Source organism: Bombus affinis, chromosome 5 (assembly GCF_024516045.1).
Source record: "Bombus affinis isolate iyBomAffi1 chromosome 5, iyBomAffi1.2, whole genome shotgun sequence".
Classification (NCBI taxonomy): Eukaryota; Metazoa; Arthropoda; class Insecta; order Hymenoptera; family Apidae; genus Bombus; species Bombus affinis.
In genome coordinates this window covers 5,111,615-5,127,128 of record NC_066348.1, presented here as the reverse complement: position 1 = coordinate 5,127,128, position 15,514 = coordinate 5,111,615, and the positions used below count along the sequence as shown (strand labels likewise).

Here is a 15,514-nt window from a genome sequence, read left to right as displayed (position 1 = left end):
AAGAGAAGAAGAAAGAAATTGCGAAAGAAACTTCGTTATCGGACAAAAATGCATTTGCAAACCATACAAATAATGGATTAATATGAAGATTTGGTGGGGAAACTTTAGAAAAATTTCAAAATAACGTTATATCACATAGATATGAGTCGTTCCTTTTGATAGTTTTTGTAATCTTTACGGGATATCTTCCGATCTTTTCGTATTCTTCATCAAAGTATTCCTTCAAATAGCTTTTGTAACTCTTGGAGTATGCAATCTTTTGTGACTCTTTAGACTACTCAACCTTTAGCCGTTAAAAGAATTTTATAAAAATCGGAATAAACGATAACGGATCCATTACATTTACTGAACCAAAGCAGTGAAGAAAATTTAATACACTGTTAACTAGTTTCATATTTTAATTTACAGTCCACCGTGTATACTACAGCGTCCAGACGTGTCGAAGCAATAGGAGGAGAAGAAGAAGAAGAAGAAGAAGAAGAAGAAGAAGCTAGCTCTTGCTAGTATCTCTGCGTATCTCTCTTTTCTCTCTCTCTCTCTCTCTCTCTCTCTCTCTCTCTCTCTCTCTCTTTCTCTCTCTCAATACTGTTCGTTCACCCGACCTTCGCAAGGTCACCAAGCTAGGATGAAAAAAGGAAAGCTGTAGGGAGGAAGAGGGAAGAGCAGAGGAGAGAGGTTTCGCGGAGGAAGAGGAAAAGGTAGGGTCTAATCAACGCCCAGAGTCATGCTCCAGAGAACACTGCAGGAAGGAAAGGCGGAAAGAGGAAGGGAGAGAGGGACAGGTTGCACTGAGGAAAAAACGAGCAGAGAAGAGATCGGAGGTGTAACGTTGGTGAAGAAGAAGCGGTGGATGAGGTGCGAGGTCGATGAAGAAGAAGTAGTGTTGGATGAGGAAATAGAATCGCTTTAGGTAACAAAAGCTAGAGGATACGGGGTGGAAGATGTTGACAAAATTCTGAAGAGTTAATAAATTTTATAATATTATTACATTATAATCTCGTGTCAATGAATACATACGTATCAATTTTGATTGTCAAAATCAATTAATACCACATTCGAGTACTATCTTCGTTACTACTTGAAATCCTAACATGTACAAAAACGATACCGTTACAACTTTGAACCTTGTGACCGTAAAATTCATCCGTAAAAACTAAACAAAATCTTAGTTGATAACCAATTAACCATTCCATGTAATTGAATTCACTTATCTGAATGTGAATTCCTATCGCGTGAACGAAAAATAATAAATAGCGAGGAAAATTGGTGAATGAATTGCCATCATATAGACTTCAGTTAGATGCGAAACATCTGCTCCCTAGCGAGTTCTAATGATACAAATAAAGTTCTACCATAGCGTAGAAAGGGATCCACCAATATCAATCATCGTCAGCCAAATGAGACTCTTAATTTAATCTTCCAACAAAACCATCCTAATCAATAGTAAAATACTAAAAATACCTTGCAACTATACGAATTTCATACAAAGAGGAACCCATTCGATCTCGTTACTTTATTGTCGCGCCGGGGTTCAGTGCGAAGAGTACACTCAGTCGGCGCAACAGGCGCAGTATCCGGTGGAACCCGTTTTCGTCGATCCTCCGCGTATCGAGAACCCTTCGACCTCCTCCCCTTTCCTCCTTCATCGTGTTCCTCTTGCTGTAACCATGCTGCTGCGTGTCGCGCGATACCGAGTTAAAAATAACACCTTGCCGGATATTTATAGCGACAGAGGAGAGAGAGGAAGGGAAACGTTTGAAAAACAACAGGTACAACCAAGAAGAGAGTAGTAGGAGCATCGAACAGATCGGAGGCGATATCTGTCGCACGAACGGAGCGTAAACGATATGAAGCAAGATGAGGATCGAGTGAAACCAAGAGAAAAGAGGATAGAACAGAAAGGGGTGACAGGAGGGGAGGAATAAGGAGAGACATGGCTGCGAATGTGTGCAACCTATAACCGCGACAAACAGCTATGGAAATAGGAGAACGGAAAGTGGTCTACGAGTCGACAATGATCTGGAAGGAGTCCAAAATTAAAAACATCTTTACGCTGACATTTTGCAAAATAAATCTGGGTTCTATGATATAATACAATTTTATTGCAAATTATTTAGGAAAACGCAGTTACTGACAAGAACATACAGTTAATTCGAAAATCAGACAAGCAGATAGATTTTCAACTAGTTTCATTTAAAATTTCCCAATTTTGTCTTCGTAACATTATCATGCGAGTTATCAGTTCAGAGGAAAACATCCACAAAAATTGTATTTTGTCCACAGAATGCTGCTTTTTAGATCACTGCGATGTCGCGGACTGCACGGGGGTAGTTCATGTGGAGCGATACAACGCGTTAGACGAACGTTGAAGGGAGAAAAAGGCGAAGGGGGACGAAAGGGCGAACGAACGAACGTGGCAAGAGGGAAAGGAAAAAGGAAACGGAGAAAGAAAGAAAGAGAAACGGGTGCAATGCGCCTGGAGCAAGGTGGCCTTGACGTGGGCCGACCGGCGAGGGCAAGGACGACTGCCCTAGGGAGATTCTCCTCTTTTTATTCCTTCCACCTTGACTGGCCGCCAGCATCATCCTCGCGACGAGGACTCCCATGCCTGCAACCGCGCCCATCCGTAAGTTCGCGTATATGTATAACGACAAATGTCCCTATTACAATCGCAGAACGAACGCCGGGATATCGGAGCCGGTCGTTTCTCGATACGGTGATGTTACATTCGTTCTACGGTCCTTTAGTATAATATAGTAAAGTAAGTCACTTAAGTGGCTTAAGTTCGAGTCACTTGCATTTCGAGATCTTAAAATTCAATCTTGAACTTTGAGTGGGATGATCAAGTTTTTTATATATTATGAGACATCACCTAGCTTTTAAGATAGTAACGAAAAAAATGAGACAAGATGGGTGCAGGAAGAAATGATATCAAAATAAGAAAATGATTCTAACAAGCCTGTCGTTAGTATAGTACGTTACGTTACGTAAAGAAACAATGACTTAAACATCGATGTGATAAGCCTGTCACAACCATCAAACTGCAATAACCTAAAACAACCTTAGGAAAAACTAAACCGATACTTCGATGAAATAATAACCAAAAAATCAACGTATTATAAGGGGAAAAAGCTTAAAAACCTATCATAACTATCCAACTCCACTAACCTTAAATAACCTTCGATACATCGAAATGGCACGTCGACGCGACGCACCGATCGTATTGAGATGCATGGTTCTTGCTCGCTCGTAGACGGTTAGCAAGTTATCTTGGAAAACACAGGCAGCGGAGACAATCGATATCTTCAGTGGATCGGTATCTTCTTTGCAGCGGAGGCCTTTTGTCTAGCGGAATGGCTGCCCCTTTTCCTCTTCTTGTTCTACACCCCGTTGCCATTCTCCGTCCTTCTTCCAACGAGACAACGAAATCGTCCCTGAGAGTTGCCCGGCTCCAGAAGTCGTTGGAATAATTCATGACGTCGCGATCTCGCGCACGAGAATAGTTTATCGCGAGGGCGGCTCAAGGGAGGATGAACAGGGGTTGAGAGGCCTGATCGGAAATCGATTCACGTACCGATAAAATGCGGGCCCTTACGACTTTTCTCCTGGGGATGGAGGGCAAAGAGAAATGAGGGAACTGATAACCAGTGTTTCGTCATTTTTTCGACGGAAGACAGAAATATTTGATGCGCGAGGCTGGGACACTTGAAGAGATCCATAATGCTACATCACTGATTGCTTAGATTTTAAGGTATAGCGATATTTGATTTTAATCTTTTAGGCAAATGAGTAGGTGATTATAAGCTTGAGTCCAACTTGTTCAACTTGATCACTCGATTGGGAATAGTCTAATTTGGAATTGTAGAATTTGTGATTAAATGAAGTAATTTGTTCGATAATTGGATGTTGTGTAATTACATTGGAATCTTCTTTGAGGACCTTTGCTTGTACTGATATGATGCACTGATTATTGATAACCTGAGATCATTTATGCATTTGTTTATTTGTGCACACAACACGCAAAAATATTTTAAATATTCAAAATAGTTACAGTATAATCCATGTAATATTAACATCTCCAAATTTTCCATAAGAGCGTAAATATCCGCAATCTAAATAGTTACGAGCCTTTCATTTAAGAATTAAAAATAAATCCTAAGCAGCCAAAACCCATTTCATTAGCATTTGTACCAAACGACTAACGAATCGATAGAGATACCGTAGCTCATTCGTCGATAGGAAGAGCGTTCAGATGTTGCACCATCCGATTCGAATGATTACAAGTATGCCGGTATAAATTAGCAAAGGAATGATCCATATTAATCGGCAGCAACGCATATAAACGCGCTGACAGCCGGCACGATATCGCCGTTCGAAATGATTTGTCGATGATGCACCGTCTGTGGATGCGTGGCGGGACCCTTGTCGTAACATTCGGTGTATACGAACGAGGAAATCGTAAAACGAAGATGTAGCTGCACTGAGAGCACCGCCGACACGGGTCGGTTCTGCATGTCCGGTAACGACGCGATAAATAACTAAGGACCGTCGATTGCTTGTCGATTTTAATGCGTGTACACGCGATAAATATCGCATCGCTGCTGGTACATATCTACATTTGCACAAACGATAAATTCCGCGCAGTGAGCGGATGCCTATTCGCTCTAATCATCGATTCATGAACCGTGCTTTGGATTAAACGATTGTCCATGAGTATCGCTGAACACAGATTTATCGATCAGACGTTAGATTTATCGATTTATTAGGTGCAAGGAGGAACATTGTATTTCTATAAAAAAGATTTGCCTCTCTTTTTAACCTTTTGACTTTGCCACGGTTCCCGAATTTTTATGCTTGAATCCCTTAATTATAATGGATCGTTTCTGTGATTGAATTACGATTAAATATGAAATTGGAAAAGTCGATTCGACATCTTGCATATATTAATCTCGCTGTTTGCAATGCGTTATAGTATGTAATTGAAGGCGCACGAACGAGGAACAATGGTCGTTCGACTGAAATGATGAACACGAAGAGGCGTGAAATAAACACGAACGTTTAGTATAATAACAAATAAATAAGCCGACCAAAAAGTCGAAGTCAATAAAAGCCAATTAAAAATCAACTACTTTTTCGGACGCGTTGTAAATTCACAGTTAACTAATATTCGTGCTGACTTTTTCAAATTGGATAGCTTATCTATACCAAATCTTACCTTATTGAGATAATTGGATAGCTTATCTATACCAAATCTTACCTTATTGAGATATTGGAACTTTCAGTATCGAAATATGGAATTTATCGCTGCAACGAATTGCTCGCCTCCGATGGAACATTCCACCTTACATAATCTTCCATCGAAGTATTAAAAGGTTAATCTTTCAATTTTGTAAATCCGGTTCGAGCACCTTCGGAAACCTGTCAAGAAGAAAAGGAACGCTTCCTCGTCGGTTCGTGTAGCCATGCGTCGAAAAGCAAATCCCGATGTTTGCCGGAGAGAAGCGCAACGGAGCGTAGAGAAACGCGAGGTGAAGCGCGAGAGTACAGCTCGAGGTGCATCACGAGTCGGCAAATAAGCTTTATGCGAGACGACTCGGGACCGGCTTCGATAAAAGTAGCGGTCCCGCGTGAACCAACGAAAGCGAGGACGAAATATCTTTGCTGACATATTGACACAAGGGAGTCGTAATTCGCGCCTCGCGGACAAACAGAGGGCTGTGCCCGTTGGTCGGCTGTGAAAAGAGCCCTGCACGCCTCAAGGGCGATTTCGTTTCGCCTGCAACGGAGTGCGAACAGCCGGCGCAAATATTCGCCAGCTGACAGAAGAGGAGCCGTGAAACCGGACGTACGGATACTTCGACGTTCGAACGTCGCTTCTTTTCCTTTTTGATACTCCGGCTTTATACAGAGCGTTCGGTAACCGCTGGTACAACGGTGCAAAGGGTGCCTCTTCATGAAGGAACAAGTTGAAAATAAATAAGAGTAAAGTTTCTGTGCATGAATGCAAAATGGAATTGATGTATTAAATCTTGGAAAAATGTTATTACGATGGGCGGTAAGATTTAGAATACGAATGATATGACGTGCCCTAGAATTAAACAATTTCTATGAATCACGATCCAATGATATCAATCGCGGGTTGAAACTAATTTAACATCTGTATAACACTTTCTTTATCAGAAATGATTCGACTACAAATTTCTACAAGACAACCGCAAGAAGGAACAACCGAACTCTACTCGAATCTAGCGTCTGTTACCGCGGCTCTAGACATGATTACCAACGATGAACGCGAAAGAAACTCCCGGTAGAATCTCCGGGAAATAGGCAGGTACTAACGAACGATCAAGGGTTACGCACAGGCCGCTAATTATGCTGTGGCAATTAAAAAACTGCTATCTTGCCGGCGGCCGGGCTAGCAGCACGGTTATCGCGCGTTACAAGCGGTACAAGCGTGTACGAGCGTCTTGTTAAAGCGTTGTATACGTTACTAATTAGAAGTAATTACTATGCGTGATATACGTTGGCCCTTGGATTAGCCGAGAAACCAAAGGAACAGAGATAGCGAGAGAGAAAGAGAAAACTCTCTTGGCGTGTGTTTGTCGTTAAGTAGCCGTGTAAAAGGATTATACGCTCGCGATTGCGTATCAACGATAATGAGACCGTAACAGGGACGTTTAGATAAAATGGAATCTCGAAAAAGCGTTAGGCTAAGTGAAAACACGACGACATTGTATGTACAAAAAAATTGATCAAGGGTTAATTAACTTCTCTCCCTGATTTTAATAGAGAGCTCGAAAGCTCGGTGAATAATTAGGGGAACACGATACAGTCGACGGTGAATACGATATCGGGGCAGAAATAACGAAGTTATACGAGTAAGTTAACGATGATTGCCGCAAGTTAGATTAATTAATGTAACGGGTAAACGATATATCGAACCGATCGTGTATACGGAACTTTGTCGGTGAGGCAAAGTTGCCAAATACACACTGGTATCAACTATTAGTTTCTGTTGGACGTGAGTTAATATTGGAAATTAAAACTTCATGTTTCAGGCCCTGTTATGTCTTTAGTGCTGTTTGGATTGTATTTAACTTTCCTTTTCGAGAAAAGATTATTTTGTTACAATTCTCGGTAACAGACTAACCTAGGATTATTAATGTTTTTCATGTGGGAAAGTATAAAGCTGCATTGCATGCAAGAAAGATTCCCAAGCACTGTCAGAAAAATTATTTAATGCGAGATTACGTGTAATCGACGCGTTCTATTAATTCATGATTTTTCACAGGTTCTTAGACAATTCCGACGCCTTCCATGTGCAACCGGAAATAACTGTGGAATAATCGATTAATTAGTGTTTGAATAAATTGTGTTTCTTACGTTGAACGTTCAATTTTACTGGATTTTATATGCAGATAAGGATAGAATTTCTTTTGTGAAGAATATTTATTGTTCAATATTGAAGAGAAAGATGAAAATGAAAGATGAATCGAAATGAATGGTTGAAATTTATGCGGGTATACAAGAACAGGAAGGAATGGAGAGATATTTCTTTCAGGAACAATGAAAATGTATTTTACATGGTAATACCTCTACTAAATGATAATTCGTACGTTCTTCATAAATTATAAATAATTCTTTCGAGAACAATGAATTATTTTTAATACCAGTAATAATACGAGTAATTTTATTTTCCTTGCAGAACCTTCGCTTCTTGGTATTTGTTATTATTCACCGATACTATAAATCAATGTTGGTAATTAAAGACAGGTTTGTCTTACATCCAATTATCAAAAAGTAGGCTAACGCCGTTTTAAAGTACATGGACTTTTATTGCCCATTCTACATCTGCATCTTTCAAATTTTAATTTAATCCATTCATTCGCATGCATACAATTAACGTATCATAAAATACATAAATCTACAAGCCGCCGTGCATCGTGTACGATGTACTGTGTAAATTCTACACCCTCAACACTCGCAAAGTTTCTTCACAGTTTCCTCCCACAATTCGTTCTCGCAACTTTCCTTTCTCTCCATGAGACCACCATCAATTACACGCTAGCGAAATTGAATCCGAAGTTAACAGGCGTCCCCTCTCGCGCGTCCTTCGATTCGGGATGAAAATCCGCGCGCGACGAGAAACGTGTTAAAGCAGCGGCGCCAGGTCGCGAAGGTCATTTCGTATCAGAATGTACAAAATTGTTGCAGTTTCATCCGCGCACCGTTCAATCTCGGCAATCCGCGCGTGGTGTATATTACAAGCCGCACCTCCGACAGATATACCATCCCCCTCGTCTCGTCACTCCCACTCTGGACCATGACCGGTCGCAGCATTAAAATAATTTAATTTAATACCCGGCAATTCCGCTTATTACCATTGCAACATCAATTTTAATAATAGCCCTCTCCTCGCGCTGAGATTCTATCCCGACAACCCTCTCGCTAGGTTCCTCCGTCTCTCTCTCTCTCCCTCTCTCTCTCTCTTCTCCTCTCCTCTCTCTCTCTCTCTCTCTCTCTCTCTCTCTCTCTCTCTCTCTCCTCTCTCTCTCTTCTCTCTCTCTCTCTCTCTTCTCTCTCTCTCTCTCTCTCTCTCTCTCTCTTCTCTCTTCTCTCTCTCTCTCTCTCTTCTCTCTTCTCTCTCTCTCTCTCTCTCTCTCTCTTCTCTCTTCTCTCTTCGTCGTATATATTTCCTACGGTGGCTGCAGGACAACGCGGCAAGTAGTGCTGGGATTGATACCCCATCGATAATTACCGATACCAGTTTACGAATTTAATGTTATTTGTATCGAACGTTTTGAAATTTAGTTCTGAAATTTGCTATAGTTTTCTGCAAAAAATCGGGACGCGCATGACAATTCAAATTCCCACAGAGTTAAAGATTGTACCATAAAAAGAGTTTTGATGCGTCTGATCTTGGTTCTTCTTAATATCATCTTCTCGTCGAAGATTATCCATGTTTTTTTATCTCCTATATAACAAATTTTTTGGGCCTTGTTTAAATCGTAAGTTCGTTTACGTTTTCATTAACGTGTACTTGACAAACATTTGCTTGATGTTTGCTCGAAAATACAATTTGTCGACGACTATTGTTGAAAAAAAAGCTTTACTGTAAAAGTCCAACATTACTTTGTATTCAACTCGATACTTAGGCATCAAACTGTTCGAATATCATACTCTTACACCCTTAGTTGTATCAGTAATTAAGCTTCCCACGCTTCTCACTGAGATTACTAATTCATTCGCCTTGAGTGACGTTCGACATTACATTTTGTCATAGAGCTTATAACATTCGTAACGCGTTACACGCTTTTTGTCGTGTAAATTGATCGCCTTCCGCGCTTCTCGCGACGATCCCGTATCGTTCCACAATCTGACTTGATCAGCTTGATCGTGGTAATACGGGATTAATTTCTTATGAATTAATGTTCAGTGGTTTCTGCTAGTGTTTTTTGCAGTGCAGACGTATGCACACGAAGATGACGGTTCTGAGTAAAAGTACTGCGAATAAACGGAGCAGCGAGTATGTTAATGAGGCTTAACGGTGAAGATCGTGATGTTCACCGGTATTTTTATGAAGAACTTTGTATTAAATTGATGTTCATTTTGGTAGATTTGTGAAAGATTATTAGTAATAACTTAATACGAACAATTATCAGTTATCATTTTTAGAATAATAGAATTTTCTTCCTTATGTAGCGTTTGATTTCTTTTCGCTCTTATTTGATTGATATTGACGAATTATTGTGATAGCGATAAGTAAAAATTAATATACTTCTACATTTTTTGTATATCTTATTCTTGCTTTACCTTCAATTTAGAGGAGGCCCTTAAAAATATTACCATCGAATTAAAGCGAGCAATCGTATTTTCCTCAAACTTAAGAAATTTCCTAACCAAGGAAAAGCACAATACAACAAAAATACACGTCGAAATCCATATCCTAATAATTTCAGAATAATTTATTAATTTCACAATAATTTCAATAACATTTGACACATCATATACATCAAACTATAACTAACCAGAAAAAGAAAGAAATATGAAAGGACTAACGAATCCAACCAAACGTATACGTGGCCAGGGTTACCCACTGATTCTTCACGGCACATTAAGCGACGAGAATACCGTCATGGAAAAGCGAGTCGCGTTTATTTTCTACTTCGAGGTCCGATGTCAGCCGCGACGGATTTTTTCCCTGTCAGGGACAGCGCCGGCGAACGCCTTAGCCGGAAATGGAGCAAAAGCCGTTCATTAAGGCCGGTCAGTGAGTTTCCTGGGACCGACGATATCGACTGGACGAGCAGGAACGCTAAATTACGCGATGCTCGGGACTCTAGAGCGAGACAAGCGCGGAGAAAAGAGAAAGAGGTACCGAGCAGAGAACCAGATACCGGACGCGCATTTATATCGGTGCATTAAGGCTGTGCATCGCGATGTGCGCCGCCGTGTCCTCCCCATGGTACGCCAATTGCACGACGATTACGCGAGTACCAACAGCCGTACATAAATCGACGAACGTTCTTGAAAAATCGCCCGGCTGCCTTAGATGGCCGGAAAGAATGGTGACCATACGCTTCGTTCGCGCCGCTTCTTTATCGGCCGTGCACTAACCCAGACCGAATAAATTCTTGCACGGACGTCCCACTATATTTTTTTACGTTGAATATTAACCCTTTTAGCGAAGTATTGCAGAAGGTCGAGAGTGTTTACGATGCTTCTAAAGCGGAGGAAGATCATGGAAGGGAGAACGTTTGGGTTAGGTTTGAGGATGATACTCACTGATGGTGTAAAATTCGAATGATGTAAAATTTAGAAAGATATGCTGTAATTAGACTGGCGATGTAATTAGACAAATTCAAATTCTTATGTACCTATATAATTAAATAAATTAGAACCTAAATATGTACGTTATAACTAACATATACTTTGGAAGTTTTATATACATCTGTATGTGTGTTATATGCATTTCTACACTTTTAAATTTCCCATAGATGCACGAACATTCGCAATGTAATCATAATCTTTTGTGCAAGAGATTTGAGATTAATAATAGATTTCTCTAAGTTGCGTATGTAACATAAGTCTCGTATAAAAAAACATTTTAGAGAATTTACAACACCGTTGGGCTTTGCTTTAAATGATAAATAAACTTCGTCGTGTTAATGGCGGGGTATTAATGAATGTAATCTATGCACACATTCCTTGAATTACGCGCATCTAACTTGTCACCTATCTTGGACTATGTTTCATTTACCATTTATGCTTGCTATTAAGGCAACTACAAGTTAAGTTGAACCTTCATTTAGAAACATAACTTCAGTTTCTAATCCAAGTCTAAGATAAATAGTTCACGTCGAAATTTATATGTTAGCTATTAGCGAAACGGTTAAATGATACAAAAGGAACAGGATTTAATTAAATAGCAGATATTTATAATCATAAACATGACGGTGAAGAAAGGATACCTTGTTTTGTGAGACTGTAACAAATTATTGCTATAATTCACTGAGAACGCAGAATTTACAAATTTATAGGTAGACTACAGATTTCTACGTGTTTATGGTAAATTTGAGGCTACAAAACTGCAAAGAATATACATAATAACCCTTTGCACTCGGGATCTTTTTCGCGCGGTGCACCAGCAACTCGAGACGTTTCGCAACATTTTTGACGTATTTCTTACCAGTAACTTAAAATCATTATAGACACAAATTAATGTATAAAATTTGTATATTTTAACATTTTATATATCTTTACACCTTTATAAACATAATTTCTTAAATATTAGTCTGTAATTTTTCTGTGTATGATATTTCATGTAACAATTCCTAAAATACATGCCCGGCTTGTCGGGCAAGTATTGCAATAATATGCCGTTTGATACCTTTTTCCAGTTTTATTTCTCTGAGAACAGACTTTGCAGTCCTTCGTAACTCCTGTTAGAATATTGTGTAGCTTTCTATCCAAGCGGATATGTTCGGAATCTGAGTTTGAAGACGAAGCTCGATCGCGTGGCTGGCGAAAATCTCCAGTCAATTGGTGGACTAATGTTTTCAAATATCGCAAGTGATCAAGCGTCTGTTCGCTTCTCTACTGTTTAGTGGATTTATATAAAATATATGAATTTATTGAACAAATTTCTAAACCCCAAAAAACAGTTTACACCGCCATTTTAGCGATTTTCTTAAGAAACAGTACGTTGAGGCATACTAATCTGCACGATCGACACCACCCATGTTTGATATAATCTATTATTACGTTAGGTTTCTTGACGGTCATTTCTACTCCACCTCGTAAAATTCGTTTCACAGGCGTTATTCCTGCGTTGTCCAAGTTAGTCAAGCATGTGACAACCCTCTTGTCCTTCCATACTAAAACTAATGTAGTTCTTTTCCGGTATGCTACTGTTGATTTTTTTCGAATTTTATTCTTTTTATTTGTTCTGGTATATGCTTTCTGTTCATTAAGATAGTTTCTGTGAGGTGGAATTTCAATTTTAATAATTCTTCAGCCAAGATATAGCAAAGCAATTGGTGCGCAAGACTCACCTCTCGAGTTGCAGCATCACACAACATGGTGAGTGAGACTCACCTCTCGAGTTGCGGCATCATACCACATGGTGAGTGAGGCTCGCCTTTCGTGTGAAAAGGGATAATATGTAAAGTATCTAAAGTATAATACTCTTTACAACGTTCAGTAGATAAATCAATTCCCTATCTAACTTCCATTTTTTTAATTATATCCATAGAAACATGAATTCGTATTATATTCGTAGTCTACCGATAAAATAAGGGAATAACCTTTACAGAAACTTTGTTAAAAAACCACTGCCTCTTTCAGTTAATTAATCAAATACATAATTTCTTCCACTAAATTCTACTAACGAAATAGAAATTCGCGCTTCTCTCAAACATTCTAACTAAGAGTTAAAAAAGAAAAAGAAGGAACGATAAAGAATCAAACACTAGAAAGCTGCAGCAAATTTCTTTGAACAACACCACAGAATAGGTTCTACGGCGTAGAGCCTAAACCCGAAGCTCCACTGACACACAAATCTCTCATGGAGGGCATCCCTCTATTTCCCTGGAGCAGCGAAGACCTTCCCACGTCCATCGAAAAGCGGCCATCTTGACAGGTACGTTTCGACTGAAACATTGATTCCGCAGACACGACCAAACCCACGTCTTCGCAAGAAAACAGAAGGAGAGAGAATAAGAACATTCTTACGCGCCTTTCACCGACCAGCAAGAAACGCTCTCTCGGTTATATCCGTGAGCTCGTAGGTACACGAGGGCTTACAGCCAGCCACTCGGCGTGCCTACATAAATTTACTGGCACTGTCTGTACGTGTTAGCATTATTACGTGTGTCGAGGGAATACCGATCCGGCTCGACTCTTTTTTCCGCGCGCAGGTCGCGGCGAAACGTGGCGACGCAACGTCGAACCTTCCCGTGGACGGATAGTAGCTGAATCGTGTTACAGAACTTGCCAATTATCTATAACATGCAATTTGTGCCTGCCCCGCTCGCCCTGCTATCGTATTAATCCTCCCGCCTCTCTGAAACCCTGTGCATCCTTAATATACACGCGAGAAATTCACCGAGCATCGATAAGTCATAAATAAATAGACACGAGCTGCTTTCCCTCGTTTTCAAGTGTAAAGTTTCCCTTTAAAGCTATGAGAACACTTACAGAAAATTAATCAAATCTGAAAAATCATCACGAAATTCTCGTTCTTGGTGTATCTCTGTCTGCTTTTCTTTTCGGATTATTTCATGTTGTTAATTCGTATTTACGTTTGTTCGCTTATCTGTACGAAATACAGTTATCTGCATGAGTCAATAAGAACTATTATGTAAAATAACTCGTTCTCTGGAGGAAATTACACCGAATAAAAGACTAGAAGAATAAGAACTAGATAAATAACGAAGTGTCATAAATAATGAAAATAAGGGTTAAAGTGTTAAAGGAAAATACTATTGTTGTATTGGGTAGAGATTATGTACGGTTGCAAGACTGATAGCTGGAAGCCATTCAAAGCCGAAAAGCAAGAATTAAATAAGTAATAAAAATAATAAAAACTCGTTATCTATTGTATCAAAAAACATTCTATATGTATTATGTTGTATTTGAAGACACTTATTCGACGTATGCAATTTGATTTGTTTACGTGTCATATTATTAATTTAGATATCAAAGTAGTGTTGTTATCTTGAGCTGTTTCAGAATTAATGTATCTTTGATAATATCGCATTGTAGCTGATGAAAAAACAAATTCATCTGTATGTCACTCTGCAATAAGGTAAATTCTACTTGATCTTAGATCTCAAAATCAGACAAAATATTAAGCGTAATTATATCACTTACTTTTAGTGATATTGTTCCGAATTTTCGTCGTTTATAAAATACTCAAGGTCACTTTGATATCTATATCAAAAATAATATAAGATTGTAAAGAAAATCAAAGTAAATTGCATTCATCCTATTAAAAGATAAACCTCAAAGGCAACGTAATTCATTTAAAAAAATTTTCACATTGACTTACCCAGTACGTACATCTACACACATTCCATGATCTATATTCTATAACTTTATATAAATTTTATGAAGTGTCAGCTATTTGTTATTAATAAACGTAGAACTAAGGAAATATAATACAAGCATGTTACTTGTTTTGATATAAATTTAGCAAAGCATTTGATTCTAGTTATGGTAAACAATATAGAATTAATAATACAGAGACTTTATTTAACGATATAACAAAAATATAAATCTTTTGACGAAACTACAACGAAGTGTCCAAATACATGTGGACTATAGTGTATGGTAGGATACTGAAAGATGTTAGGTTCTTGGCTCGGTCTTGGGATAATACTCGAGGGAAAACGTGTAAAGTCGGTTCAGAGATGGAGAGTTAGGGCAAGGTATAAGCACGTATGGGCACGTTGACGTGAATAGAATGCGAGCAATTTGTCGTGCGGGGTGAACCTTGGGGAATGAGGAGAGGTTTGCGGTGTCGAGCTGGGATTTCACGGACGGTCTTGTTCGAAGTACGATAGGGATTTTAGTGGGATTTGATATTAAGTTTTGCTTTCGTTCTTCTTATTGCCAAGTATCTTTTATATACGAGAGATTTTAAATTATTAGAGAGGTTACGAGATATTGTGAGGAAGTTGGCTTGAAAGTTAGTAATCGAATTGATTTGTTATTTAATTATGAATTTAATCGACTTACCTCGTTTCGAAATCAATAAAAGAAATGGTTGTTTCCGACGTTATTGCTTTAACAATTATTTCAGACATAAAGCAAGATTTTTAACATAAAATAAAAATGTTTACAATTTGATAGATAAACCTCAAACAATATCTTTGTACATAAATTTCTCTCAATGATTTGATATCTGGAATTCCACCTTATAGATATCCGCTGTATGCATTATGCGTATATTTATATCTTCAGCAATAAATACAAAAAAGATCTCAGCCTACTGATTACCATTCAAAAGCAT

At 38.9% G+C, this 15,514-nt stretch overlaps 1 protein-coding gene and 1 long non-coding RNA gene across 4 annotated transcripts in view; both read right to left on the bottom strand.

Moving 5' to 3' along the window:
• Positions 1-15,514, bottom strand: part of LOC126916617 (telomerase-binding protein EST1A-like) — a 147,654-nt gene that overhangs the window by 82,282 nt on the left and 49,858 nt on the right. The window lies entirely within an intron of this gene.
• On the bottom strand, positions 526-8,501 carry LOC126916623 (uncharacterized). Its single transcript, XR_007710668.1, has 2 exons — positions 5,258-8,501; positions 526-5,215 (listed from the first exon to the last, which is right to left on the bottom strand). It is a non-coding gene; the product is annotated as an uncharacterized LOC126916623 (long non-coding RNA).